At 49.1% G+C, this 13,934-nt stretch overlaps 1 long non-coding RNA gene across 1 annotated transcript in view; it reads right to left on the bottom strand.

Annotated features, from left to right (window-relative positions):
* Positions 1-575: 575 nt before the first annotated feature.
* Positions 576-13,934, bottom strand: part of LOC111842992 (uncharacterized) — a 124,034-nt gene continuing 110,675 nt past the window's right edge. Inside the window, exon 6 of the long non-coding RNA XR_002838037.2 lies at positions 576-3,022. This is a non-coding gene — a long non-coding RNA (uncharacterized lncRNA). The remainder of the gene's footprint in view (positions 3,023-13,934) is intronic.

Genomic DNA, 13,934 nt, shown 5'->3' with positions numbered 1-13,934 from the left:
GGTGGGGCAGCTGGACCACTGACAGGTGGATGTCAGGTGAGCATGACTTTCGCTCAGCCGGGCACACGCATCCACATGATGCAATGAAGTTAATTTACGCTGCTGTCTGTAATATCCGCACCATAACCTGGACTGAGCTGCACGGGCTCATCAAGGAAAACTGAGAGGCTGTGGCACCATCTGCTGAAAACAGACGCCCATCGGCCTCTTTCCCGTCGCCAGCCTTTGAACCACCATCGACAGAAAAATATTTGCATGGCTCCGTCCACCTGGCGAGTGCAGTGGGGCGATCGGGACAAGTCACGTCAAGACCAGGAGGGTGGGGGCAGAACAGCGGGGCGCGGGAGGGCAGCACGCGGTGATATGTGCGCCTTCTACTTTGACACGGGGTTGGGGGGGGGGGGGGATTTGGAGGAGGTGGCGGCGGGGCAGGTCGGTAAGGGGAAGGTTTGTTGTCGCGTAATTGGCTGACAGCCTGCTGCCACCCTAATGGCTCTCGTGTGACGCGTGGGGGAGTGGGGGGGGGGGGGGGGGGGGCAGCGGCCTGACTGCAGCCGTCCCGCGCCGTGCTCAGGAAGTCTGCTCCCCCTGTCCCCACATTCCTACCGCAGATGTTTGACAGAGAAAATATTTTTGCAGCTGGGAGGGAAGGGAGGGAAACGCATCTTACAATATATCACACAAAAGGTGGCAAGGGAGAAAAAAACAGCAGACGATGTAGCACTCAGTTGGCAGCTCTCTCGTCTCCCACATAAACTTTCAGCAGCGCAAATCCGAGGTAGTTATCGTATTTCCACTCGCCACACATTGGTTCCCGGTACTTAATGGGGTGATTTTCTTTTCATTTCTTTTCATCGGTTGGCTGGAAGCCTGAACTGTATCTTGGCCAAACTAATGACGAACAGCTAAGGGTTTTTAGGATGCCAAGGGAGGTCTAAGTGGAATATCTGTGCCTCCTGAGTTCAAAGATTAGTTTTGCTGCAATGTCATCCACATAACCTCACCCCCTGAGCCGCTAACAGATTACAAAACAAACTGCAACCTTCCGTAAATATACCATTCAGTTGGAGCTGTCCTGGGATCTTGCTTGTCACATTCAGCATAATCCTAATCTCACTCCTGCCTGGGATTGTTCCGTCAACTGTGGGAATGGCTGCCGAGGAAACTTAGGATTCCCTGCTCGGAAGTCTCCGGACTGCAATTCACATTGCGGTCCAGTGTTCACCCCCGCTTAGAGTTTCCAGCGTGTGTGATCGCAGCTGCGTTTGCGAGTCCGAAGGTTCACAATGCAAGGAGGAAAATGAAGAGGAGTGGGGATCGCCCTTCTTTCCGTCGTTATGCTTGGCGCCCGCCGTTGGGTCACGAGGGCGATCCAGTGGGAAGCTGTCCTCCATGGGTGAAGGCCGCCCGCCGTTGGGTCACGAGGGCGATCCAGTGGGAAGCTGTCCTCCATGGGTGAAGGCCGCCCGCCGTTGGGTCACGAGGGCGATCCAGTGGGAAGCTGTCCTCCATGGGTGAAGGCCGCCTACTGTTGGGTCATGAGGGCGATCCAGTGGGAAGCTGTCCTCCATGGGTGAAGGCCTCATCATGACGCCCATCTTACCCAACAGCCTGGGCCAACTATCCAGACCGACATTATCTATCCACAGTCCCCAAGCTGTATATGAGCTGCACAGTTGACAGAGGCTGAATATTGAGATTATAAATCACTGATATGAACTTATAGCATAAGCACTAACGCACGATTGTGAAATCGATAACAGGGTAGTTTACTATGTTAACAACAGGAAGGGTAATGATGGAGATGAGCATTATGATGAAAATCATAGTCATATCAAATCAACGGAGGTTAATATCTTAAGCACAATGCTTAGAAATGTGGCTTTTGACATTTCTAGTGAATGTATCCTCGTTCTAGAAAAAGCTGTGGGTAAAATGATGAGAATTCAATTATTATTAATTAACATCATATACTGAAGTTCCCCGTGATGGACTGGCAACCCATCCTGTATTTCCTGGATCAGGCTCCAAGCTCTCTGTCTGCCTGTACTGGACCAGTGCTTATAAACGATGGATTGATGGAAGGAGAGATGACATATTTAATGAATTTCCACGACTATGGCAACCATTAAGACAGCATTCCTTCTACACCGTCAGCAGTCTGCTCAAGGCCATTTCCATCCTTGGAAGGAGATGACTGAGGTAGTTCCTGACTGCCACCAGTCATATTTCCATGCTACACGCTCAGCAAATCTACACATCGACAAGCACATGCAACAAAAACACCAAACATACCTTCAGGATAAAACAATCATGAACCACCAATACCTGTTGTAATGGATATGCTGTTCAGACAACAAATGGTACGAAAAAAACACCAGGTCTGGCCAAAAAGTGGCACGAAAGTGTGCAAAAATCATAATAAAGGGATCACAGCTATAAAGTATAAATAAGAGGCTGGTTTATACTCACACATTATTCTGTGTCTCTAAAGGAATTAAAAGCTGCAGCTCAATAATGAAGGACTTTACATTAAAGACATGAGGATTGACTTCTGTAGGTCGATCTGTGACTCTACTCTGCAGAGACTCGGGTGTCAGAGTCAGAGCTCCAGATCGATGAAGACGCGGAGTGGTGAGCAAACACGGCTCCCCTCCGCACGCGTGTGATCACAGGCGTCACCGATGAGCAGCGAATCCGAGATCCATCACACCTTCCACAAAGCAGTTGTGTGAGCAGAGCTGCACTTTCCCAAGATAGAGAATTGAAAATTATAGATCTATTGTCTTTTTTGGATAACTGTGTTAGAACTGCCCTCCTCAAAATGGAATATGTGTTTTATCCATTACATTAGCTGTGTCATCTTCATGACCTCGGACAACATTTTTACCCTGAAATGTTGATCATTGCAAATCCACCCTGTTGTGAATTGTGAATTGAACATTGTGCATCCATACTGTACTTCTCTGAGGAGAACTTGCTGTCTCTGCGATGCCGAACTGATCTGCGGGGCACAGGGAACCTGGAGAATGGGATGGGGAAATGTATTAGTATTTGTGGTCAGGAGGAGATAATGATGTTCAAATGCACATTTTGGTCTTTAATGTAAACAAGCACACTCTCTCTCATTCTCTCTCTCTCTCCCTCTCATATATAGTATGATCTTACTTAATACTACAATCAAATAATCACCCATGAGTAGAGGAGCCTGCCCCCCACCCCAGCCCTTTCCCCCAAACACCCACGCCCTTCCATGGTTTACAGCCTACCCCGGAATTGCTTTTTGCACTGCCTATAAATTATCGGCTTAATTATAAAGCTCAGTCACACAACTGGTTGTAGCCTAAGGCCCTGTTATGTTTCTCTGTATGCTTTGTGGTGGTATATATCCTCTCTGGCTTCCTTGCGATCGGGACGCTGTTGTGGACCTTGTGCCCCCAGCATTGTGGTGGACACCACCAAGGTCACCAAACGTTTCTAATGTTTGTGAGGAGATCGGCATTCTTTCGGGGCTCAGGGATCCTACGGCAGAAGGGAAATCTGATCGTTTGCTTCCTGTGTGCGGCCCGGCGCACATTGCAGATTTCTCACACTTGCACATGCTATTGTGACCCTGGATAACCTCAGGAACAACTGGCCTGTGCCTCACCCCCCCCATCTCCTTTACTAAAAGAACTAGTGAAAAAAATCTTTGGCTGGAGGACATGGGAAGATCTGCGTCTGTTAAATCTTCACCCCGGCTTTTTGGCTCATGTGGGCTGTCACTCGTACTCCTTTTCGACTAACGGCAGTCAACTTAATCTCCGCAGTGCGTCGACACTGCCGTTTATCTGCTTGATTAACTTGTCAAGAGCTCGGCGACTCCCACTGTTTCCAGAAAAGCCACTAAAGTGCAATGACGCAATAGCAGCCACCGACAGACCTGAGCCCATTGACTCATCAATAGCTGTAACCTGAATCTATAATTCGGTAATTATCCTCCAGCAAAGCAGACCCAGCGAAGTCACAGAAGGTGATTTCAAGGCATTTCTGTTCGACTGTCAGAGCTGGTAATGAAATTATCACATACTGGGGATGGTAGCAATTATGGTGCATTATGGAGCTTCCGCCAGAGGGAGGCGATAGGGAGACAAGCAAACGGAGGCTGACACCTCACCAAAGCCCGACTTCCTTTCATCAAAAAAATCTCAATAGAAGCGAATAAAGCCTGGGGGGGCGAGGGGGGTCTTGCTGGTTTCACAGGGCGGACTCCCAGTGCAGGAATGTGTCTGAGGCTTCCAGTGAAAAGGGAAGACAGTCACTGGAAGACAGAAAAGTGATACACTAGTGTCCTTGTGCCCCGGCACCCCTGCTCCCTCTCCCCCAAGAGCCCCGGTCACCCGATGATAGTGAACAATGGGATGGTACGTTCTGTCGACCCGGGCCGGATGTGTCACCATGCGCAGGCGTGCAGGACTTCCCGCCATTGTATGGGGACCTGGCCATTGTGCCTGGGCTGTACACACCCCCCCGCAGATTCTTCACACTGGGGGGGCGCTTTCAGCCCTGGTCAGGAAGCACGGGGCCCCCAGGCACAGGGCCATTGTGGCCTACAGCAAAGTGACATCAAAAGGGCCCCCCAAGGCTGGCCTTCCACTCAGGGCCCTCTCGGGTCCCACTGGGCCGTACACTCCGGGCACTGCGATTTGTGGGAAATGACGGACTGAGCACATTTGTGGAGGATGTACAGGAAAGACAGAAGAGCCTAAAGACTCTCTGCCTGCGAATCACTGCATGTAACGTCTCCTGTTTCATTGTCACTGCGCAAAGTATAAGTACTGCAAGATAGTTTGGCATCTAATCCGAAAAAATGAAATGATGCAAAAGTCATCATTCTATCTATCGGGGGGGTATGCAGTGCATAGCGATGGCCGGCATTGGGTACAGATTAGGTGCAGTATTGAGTGTTCAGCAGGGAGGCAACTGAACACAGGGCTGTTGATCTGAGAAAATCAAGGTCACATTTGCATACGTCTAAAGCTATATGACAGGGGAGGGAGGCATGGAGCCTCAGGGTCCCAGGGTTTTGGGCTCATTGCTGCCCCCAGGGTTTTGGGCTCATTGCTGCCCCCAGGGTTTTGGGCTCATTGCTGCCCCCAGGATTTTGGGATCGTTGCTGCCCCTTGTTCATGCAGTTAACCCCCCCCCCACCACCACCACTCCCAGTCTCCTCCCACAGCCCAAAAATGTGTGGACCTGCTGAATCTGTGTCTCAAAATTGCACTTCACATGTGCGTGTGCAGAAATGGACTGACATGGCCTGTCTCAAACCCTGGGGCGATATGCGGACTCGGTGAAGATGACAACCAAAGCGGGGAAGATATTATTGTTACGGTTTATTTGCTCACTCATACGTGGAACACGCTATACGTCTGCGAGAATTCCTCAAAGCCAGTGTTTTTTTCGTACTGTGCATGATTCACTGCAGATACACTGGTACGGAAGAAACCTAGAAAGGACGTCTCCGAACTTCATGGCTGTCGGGGCGTGAAACATGATAACCAGACTTCACAATAAAGGTGGGGGGCGGGGGGCCTTCAGCCCGCAGCCATTGACACATCACACGATGTTCAGAGCACTCTTTGGAACAGTATACTGTGAAGAGCTGTGAAAGTCCCTCAGGTGCATGCCAATGTCAACATTTACATGCGAGATTGAACGCAGGTACGAAAATGATAAAGACTGATCATTACCTGACACTGGAGCCTCTTGCTTTGGTACATCTGACCTTCCTTTACACCAGTTGTAGTCTGTTGTGTTGCTATTCAACCCCATATCATTCTTGAGTCCTCGGGATTTGCCATTTTAAGTGGATGCTTTAGGACAGGGTTTCTCAACCCGGTCCTCGGGGACCACCAGACGGTCCATGTTTTTGCTCTCTCCCAATTCCCTGCCAATTGGGAGAGAGCAAAAACGTGGACCGTCTGGTGGTCCCCGAGGACTGGGTTGAGAAACCTTGCTTTAGGAAACTAACTTGTTCTGCAGCTTGCTTGCCTTTTTGTTGACTGGAAGAGTATCTTCTATAGGTCCTTGGATAAACACTAATAACGCAGCACAGCAGCAGCTTATTAGCATGTATGATTTTTCTGCAGGGGTTCTGCAACACCAACCCTCCCTTTACAATAACAACAACATGCAACATGCTTTGTTTGCCATTTGCACAAGTACACATACAGGTACGTTGGGATGCTTCTCTTTGCCGACACCATCTTGCTCTCCATAGCTTGGGGGTCACAGTACAGGGTCAGCTGATGTGCGGGGCCCCTGGAGCTGGGGGTTAAGGGCCTTGCTCAAGGGCCCACGGACATGTGACTGTTCTGCCAAGGCTTGGGTTCAAACCAACGATCTACTGATTATAGGCACAGAGACTGAGTCTGCTGAGCCACTCGCCGTCGCCCCCCCCCTTATGACCTCTGACCTGTAATTGTAAATTAGAGGATGACGAAACCTCTTCAAAATGCAGAGAGCAACAAGCATTTTAATAATGTATGCGACACACACAAGAGAACCACCCTTTTTTATATGCTCAGAACACCTTCAGATGAAAATGCTCACAATGTCACTGGCAAAAGAACTCAGTGACACCTGACCTAGGTAATCCCATATGTTACATAATAGCGACAAAATAATCTGTGTTTTTTTTAATCTGTTTATAATTTTTGAGTCTGAATTCTTTCTTGGAGAGCAATTTTTTCTGTCTGAAGACTAAATGACAAAATGAATTGCCTGAATTTACACATGGTACATTTTACGATTTTCAACAATAAACAATAAAAACGTGTTTTATCTGTGGTGCTTACAATATGTCAGATCCATGGTTTCATGATGTGAAACCATTATGTAAACAGAAAAAAATACCCAAACACGTCCTTACCATCACTTGTCTGCATATATCATATTTTTAATTCCCATGTGTAAGCAAAAAGGTGACATTTGGAAAAAAAAACCCAGCCCCCTTTCTTTGCTTTGTCACTTGGTTACGGTGACCATGGAAACAGAGCTGTAAAACGTGTTGTCTTCCCAAGAATTAAAAGAAAAGACATCTAAATTTGACTTGAGCTGAGATTTTTGGAAAGACAGAATTGCAGCTTTAAGTAAAACAGCATTTTTGACTAATGGGAGAATATTCTCTTTAGCAAATACGTACACATTCAGCTTGGAGCGATTAGGAATTGTGTAAGCAAACCGAAATTTGAAAGACACAAATGCGAAATAAAATGTCTCCACTTTGAGCCGTGCCGAATTCACGTTTTCCCTGTGCATGTTTCTAACACTCAGGACAGGAGACGCTAGGTCTGTCTGCCTCGTCTTTCATTCCCGACTCTCACTCCTTCTCTCCCTCAAACAGCCATCTTAAATCCATTCAGGGATCTCTGGGGACTGGCTCTCTGCATTCTCAATATGCTCGCCGCTCCCTGAGCCCGCATGGTCGCCATGGCAACTGTGGACCACCTCTGGCTCCCGGTACATCTGCTGGCCCTCCCCACAATCCCACCCTCACCCCGCCCCCCCCCCTCCCCCCGCTTTGTGTGCCACTCCGTCCGTGCGGCGAGCCGGCCCGATGAATGCTGTGGATTGTTTATGCTGCACCCTGTGGCAGATACTGGTTAGCTAAGCATGCCGCTCTTTCATGACTAAGGAGCGCTGATGGGCACAGACACCACAGGGCGTCTTTCATCCTTTACGGCTAAGAAACCTCCATTTTATCTGCACTGAGATGGAGATGAACCCACCAGCGCCAAGCCCTCCCCTCCTCTTCAGTTGGCTGACAGGTAATGCCAGCACAGCCTGGAGAGGGCAGACGTGGTCTTCTGTCGCGTGGTGCAGTGAGTTCTTTCTGCTGAAGACCACAGAGCCTCTCCGTCTCCCGGCAAACATGCTGTGTCACAACACAACCCCTCTGTCCCGGACCACCCGCTCGGAACCGAAACCCCTCGCAGGGCTTTATGCCCCACAGTGACCCAACCCAGTGTGAGAGGGGGAGAAAAAAAAAGCAAAAAAATCCCCAGAGAGCCTCGACAGGCTGGCCGAGCACGTACGCGTTTGGGGACGTACGCGTTTGGGGACGTACGCGTTTGGGGACGGCTTCTTCCCACGCGCCTCGCCGCCGCTTTCTTGCATTGCGGCACCTTCCGGAACAAGCCCGTTTGCTCTGCACCCCCTCAGCTCTTTCACCACAGATTTCATCCCATTGTTATTCTTCGGCATCAACCCCCGCCATCCACCACACCCCAGCCCGGCCCCCACCCCCCTGCACTGCGTCGAAGCACATAAAGGGGGAGGGGGAGTGGGCGGGGCCGGGACAGGGTTCGGGGAGGGGCATATCCTCGTTTTGTAATCCACAATGCTGGCAGTCGGCAGTATAGCTGGGGTGTCACCATCCCGAATTGATTTAACCGTCAATGGCCGTCTACATTGAGGGCCGGGAGGCGCTTCTCCCCACCTTGTATCAAAAGCCATTGTGTCCTGGGGGGCCCCCGGGGGTCAGCCGTCCGCCCAGTGGGGCGACAATGGCCCAGCCGACGGCTGGATGGGGCCCCTTGCAGAACGTGCTCAGCCGCTGCATCCTCGCCATGCGACGCACACATACCACTCCGCATGCGGCCGCGGCTGCAATGCATGCGGGATGCAGGCATCCCTCTGTTAGTCAAAGACAGTTGTGATTAAGCGCCGTCAAATAAATGGATACATTGTAAAACCATCTATGTAGATCTGGGAGTCAATGGTGATAATTACTTCTGCAAGGGAAACATCTAACCTTGTAGCTGCGAGCCGCCTTCAGCGTGACCGGCACACGCTGACCGTGTTTACATTAACCGCACACAGAAATAAGGCGTAGCATCATAAACGGTAACGGACATCGAAAGCTCTAAGGCGCCAGGAACGCTGAGTCAGGAAACAAGCGACTCTGCATATTGCTCTCTGGTCCTATGCAACGTCCAAACCATCTGTACTGGGGGCACATTTCAGGTTCAAGAATGTTGGAATGCGTAATAACCCTGCATCCTACATTTCTGTGGTGAGGCTTCCGGGTGAGGGTTGTTTAAAGTGGGGGGGGGGGGGAGGGGGGCAGCCTGGGGGAGGATTCTGCTTCTGCAAAGTAGCTTCAGGAGGCAACAATTATGCATGAAATATCTTTGGGTTGCGCCCGTGCCCCGGAATGCAAATGAGGGCGGCTTTTCACATGCTTCCTGTCCACAAAGAGTATCGCTGTCTGTCACCCAGGGAAGGCCGTCGTCGTGACTCCCTTTATTCCAGCTTTGCTTCCCTGCGTTGCCATGGAAACAGGTATATCATTCAGGCCCGGCCGCAGGCGGCCATCGCAGGTGGCTCGGTCCACGCACAAAGGCTGCCACAGACGCTGGCTAAGCCCCAAACGACTCCTCACCACCACACTGAAGTGCATTGACGTCGGGGTCATATGTTTGTATATATCCTTTGTTTGCTTTAAAAAGACTGGCAAGTGTGGCGAGTTTATAAATAAGCTACATAATATATGTAGGTCATGATTTTTACTAATTTCTCACAGAGCCTTCAGGTAGCTTTGTCCCGCTTAAGAGCGATTCATTCCAGGTATGCAGCTCTGAGGGGACATTCGTGGCAGAGTGATCTCATCTGGAAGTTGGAGAGATGACGCACGCAGGTCCACATACCGCTGCCTGAATGTCTGTGCGCCTCATCTACGTAAGATCAAGTTCATACTTCAGGAAATGAAAACACAGAGCTAACAGATTCCGTGTTCCTCCCTGCCGAGCGTCTAATGGTCCTTTGGGAATCACTTTCGGTTCAAATAGCAGGACAATGGGGACAGAAGACAGCTAGGGTTGGTGGGGGCTGGGATGGTAATGATAGAGTAATGAGATTGTTGTAATTTAAGTGGATTTCTGTGCTGTGCTTGTAGCTGAGTAACCGGTTGGCATAGCAACGCGGTCTCACGGCAGCGTCTCCCTCGGCGGTATGTGATCTTCATTACGGCGGCCATGAGAGGGGCTTTTTTTAAGGGCCTGCGATATGAAGGAAGCCGGGATAATCTGTGCTCCGGCAAACGCGCGCACCAAGGCGGGCGGCCCGGGTCACTGTCACCTGCCATATGTCCGCGCAGCGGGCCAAGATGTGGCGTCACCGTTAGCTCGCTCTCGCCCCCTAGACGTGCCTGGTGCATTCTGGGCAGTGGCGAGCTCTGTGAAGCAGACCCCCTAGCTAATGAACTCACCCCTTTCAGAACCTGAATGCAGGCCGAGGAAATAACTCACGGGCGCGTACTGAAGGAGGGACGTCCGTCACCATGGAACCTTGTACTCCCTTGTAGTGAACACCAAGCGCCGATTGCGAAATTAGTCAGGCAGTGGCACAATGCTTAAGCCAACTGTGGTTTAACAGAACAAATCAAAGGTGAAAGAAGATTAACACTGCAAGCAGATTTATTTGAGGCAGATGTTAAACAAAATACCCGTCAGTTTTAAATACTTCTAATTTAACGTTTGCAACGTTTATTGATTTTAAATAGTTTTCTTTAGTGTGGCCCACATTGGGCTATTACGGTTGAACCAAAAAATATTAACCACATATACAGCTGAGAATAGCTGTCAGTGTCATGAGTGTTAGTATTCAAATTCTGGTCCAAAATGCTTTTATCTTGCTATGCTATGAGGTTCCAGGAGTTTACACAGCTATAACACCCAAACAACGTTTCGTCTCAGGCTTATCGTAGTAAGCGTTTTTAGCACCGGCTGGGAATATACTATGCTTGTCGTTAATTGTTAACACACCACCGCCCCCCCCCCCCCCAGGTGCCACTGCGAGTGATTTATTGTGGTACATGTTTTATGTGCTGTTGTTTTTTAAAGAGTAACCACTAAACTGTATTCCGAGACGTCCAGTCTGTGTCTGAGACAGAGACACAAACATTGCAGAAGAAATGAAGGGATCTATGGGGTTTGTTTGGAAGCAGGTCAACCACACACTACTGAGACACATCCCTCTAATGCTAAGGACATCGGTAATAGACGTGGTGCCTGGCGGGGACAGACGATGTGGTTATCGTCGAGGAATGGGCTTCTTGGTGCTCCACAGTTGTAAATCAATTGTCCTTCATTTTCACTTAAATGGGACGCATTTATAGATTGTTCAGTTTTATATCTGCACCACGCAAATCAGATGCAGATCACAAAGGGCCATAAAACGTCACACATGGCTCCATAAACGTATGTGTTCCCCGGGGGGGCGTTTTTGCAGTCAGAAAGCATAATTTTGCAACCACAGAAAAGAAGTTACAGCAAGCTGAGTCACAGTGTATTCCGTTTCACTGTTTGCTGTGTGCAGCTTCAGCTGCTGAGGCAGATTATGTGCTCTCACTGACTCCCGGGTGCTTTCCGTTGGGGGGAGAATCACCGCCTGGTTTCCCTCACAGCTGAAGGAAGCAGCATCATTTGAACTTTGAGGATGAAGCTGTAAGCAAATCTGCTTCCCAGGGTGCATCAGAGCGCTGCAACGAGAGCGATCACAACATTTTAGCTCCCTCTACTATATGATGCCTTGGATAAAAGTATCAGATAAATTAGCATTAAAACAGCTTTGTTATACAAATATATTTATATTTGAAAGCAGAGGCTCCTGTCATTCTAGGGATTCAGGTCCAAATTGAATATTGGAGGGTACATACCCCCCCCCCCCATCTCCCTGGTTCCTACACTCCTGACATATTTTATTTATATATTTTTTCATGTCTGAAAAAGAAAGGGTGATCTCTGCAGAATATTTCTTCTACAGCTGCCATTGAGACCCTAACCGCCCAGCTAGCTGCACTCTCTGATATTAAGAAGCTTTTAAATTCAGTCTCTTTTGGGAAGAAGGACGATATCAGTGCACATTACGATCCCCCGAGGGGCTGGAGTACAGTCTATAAACAAAACAAAATGAGTTTTACAGGCAGGAAGATGGATGTTTTGTTGATTCTTTTTGTTGGATTGATGTTTGTATTACGATATTCTGCTAAAACAGGACCCGATTCCCAGTTTCCACTTTTGTTTCTGGCATGGATGCTTTGTGGGAGTTAGACTGGATCATTGCTTTATACACACGGGAGTTATCTTCTTGTTGGAAAGGCCTTCAGCTTTCACTAAAACATGGAGGGCTGCAGCTCTTTAACCAAATTATCCTCACTCTGGCGATCAATAGGGGGACTTTGAAGGGTTTGCAATCAAGGCAGTTCATGCATTATTCATTTCTTACAAGTGTGCACTCAGAAGAAATTATAATTTTGTTTTAATTAATTGATTGGCTGTTTCTTTCATGAAAAATAAAAACTCTGCTTTGCACATTTAGTGCCACAGGGAGTCTTCGTTTTTTCCAAAGGTTTCAATTCTGCCCATTCACAAATAGAAACATGACATGTGAAGGACTGAAAACCGTATAGAGATAAAAAATCGGGGGTGGGGGAGTTGGCAGATGCGGGGGGGGGGGGGGGGGCGGGCAAGATGGGGGGCCCTCTGTTTTCGGAATCACCCAAGCACTCGTGTGACGTGCCTCCTTTCTCACCAAACCTTGGGATGCATTGGGAACAGAGGATGGATTCATTTTTCATCAGCTTCTGCCTGAAAATAAGGGGGAGTCTGAGACAATGGTGCTAAGACATCTGGCCCAGGCTGTACCGTGTGCCGAGAGATGCCAGGCCTGGCCGGTGAAGCAGAACCAAAGGGTTGGAAAATCAGTTAGGTGTCACAAAAGCCCGTTTGTCCGTGGCGTGATCCACAGGAGCAGCTGGAGTGCCTCGCTTAATACCGCGGCCAAAGCCTGCCTGCCGGGAAGCCTGCGACCCCGGCACACGTGACCGCCGCTGCCGCCGCAGGACAAATGCTGTAGCTGGGGGACCAAAGCTGGGGTCCATGGATCCGCCCCTTTAAGAGAAACAGGCAGATGAGCTAAAACTAATGGTGTAGTGTCACTTTCGTACTGGATTGGCTGAGAACATGCTTGGTCGAGAACATGATTGGCCGAGAACATGACTGGCCAAGTATGTGATTGACTGAGGAATTCGCTCCGGCACCGCCTCAGTCCTGACAGGTAGAGTGATAGATCTGTTATATCACACACAGCTGTGCACAGTGCCCATTTTGTAGTAAGTAGACACAGTTTTGGACAGTGTCCAGGGCAAGTGGATAGCATCCATTTCTTAGCAGTTGACGCCAACATTTCCAGCTTTTCAGTAAATGACAAAGACAGACAGTGGTCAGTATTTTTGTAAGTTGGAAACAGTGGAGCAGTCAGTTATCTTACCAGCCCAGCCAAGAAACCCTGCTCACACCAAGAAGTGTATTAAACAAAGTTATCTGGCACTGAAGTCAGCCTCATCCATTTTAATTGCCCTTTTAAAATAAGCCAAGTAATGTCTCCTATTGACTGGAAGGGAGCGAGGAGAACTGAGCTGTCTGTACTCTAGCCAAGACACTGGAAGGTGCGGAGAGCGGTCTTCAGAGAGCAAGGCAGCCCAAATGCGACATGTTTTACGCCTGAGCTTCTCGGAGCATCGGTTAAGTCTCTGTCACAGTCTGATGGTCACCGCTTGCAGACTATTGGTTTCATGGCGCTCGTGGTCGGAGTGGCTAGACAAAATGTCACCACAATAATCACCTACATAGCTGAAGTAACACCAAGCTGTAAAAGCAGGCGCCACCCCTCATTTTCCTGTGGTCACTGGGCCTGTGGTATATTAGTTAAAAATATAAATTTGACAACCTGTGTCCTACCTATACCGTGTGTCACATGACCAGAGAAAAATCTGCACTTTTCTCTGTTTTTCAGTATCTGAGGATATCAAACGCACGTGAAACACGAGGCTTCTACAGACTCTGTCCTCTCCCGCTTTATTACAGTGCGGATTGAATCATGACACATTG

This window comes from Paramormyrops kingsleyae, chromosome 19 (genome assembly GCF_048594095.1).
Source record: "Paramormyrops kingsleyae isolate MSU_618 chromosome 19, PKINGS_0.4, whole genome shotgun sequence".
NCBI lineage: Eukaryota > Metazoa > Chordata > Actinopteri > Osteoglossiformes > Mormyridae > Paramormyrops > Paramormyrops kingsleyae.
The sequence above is the reverse complement of the archived record's forward strand: the minus strand, read 5'-3'. Positions and strand labels throughout refer to the sequence as shown.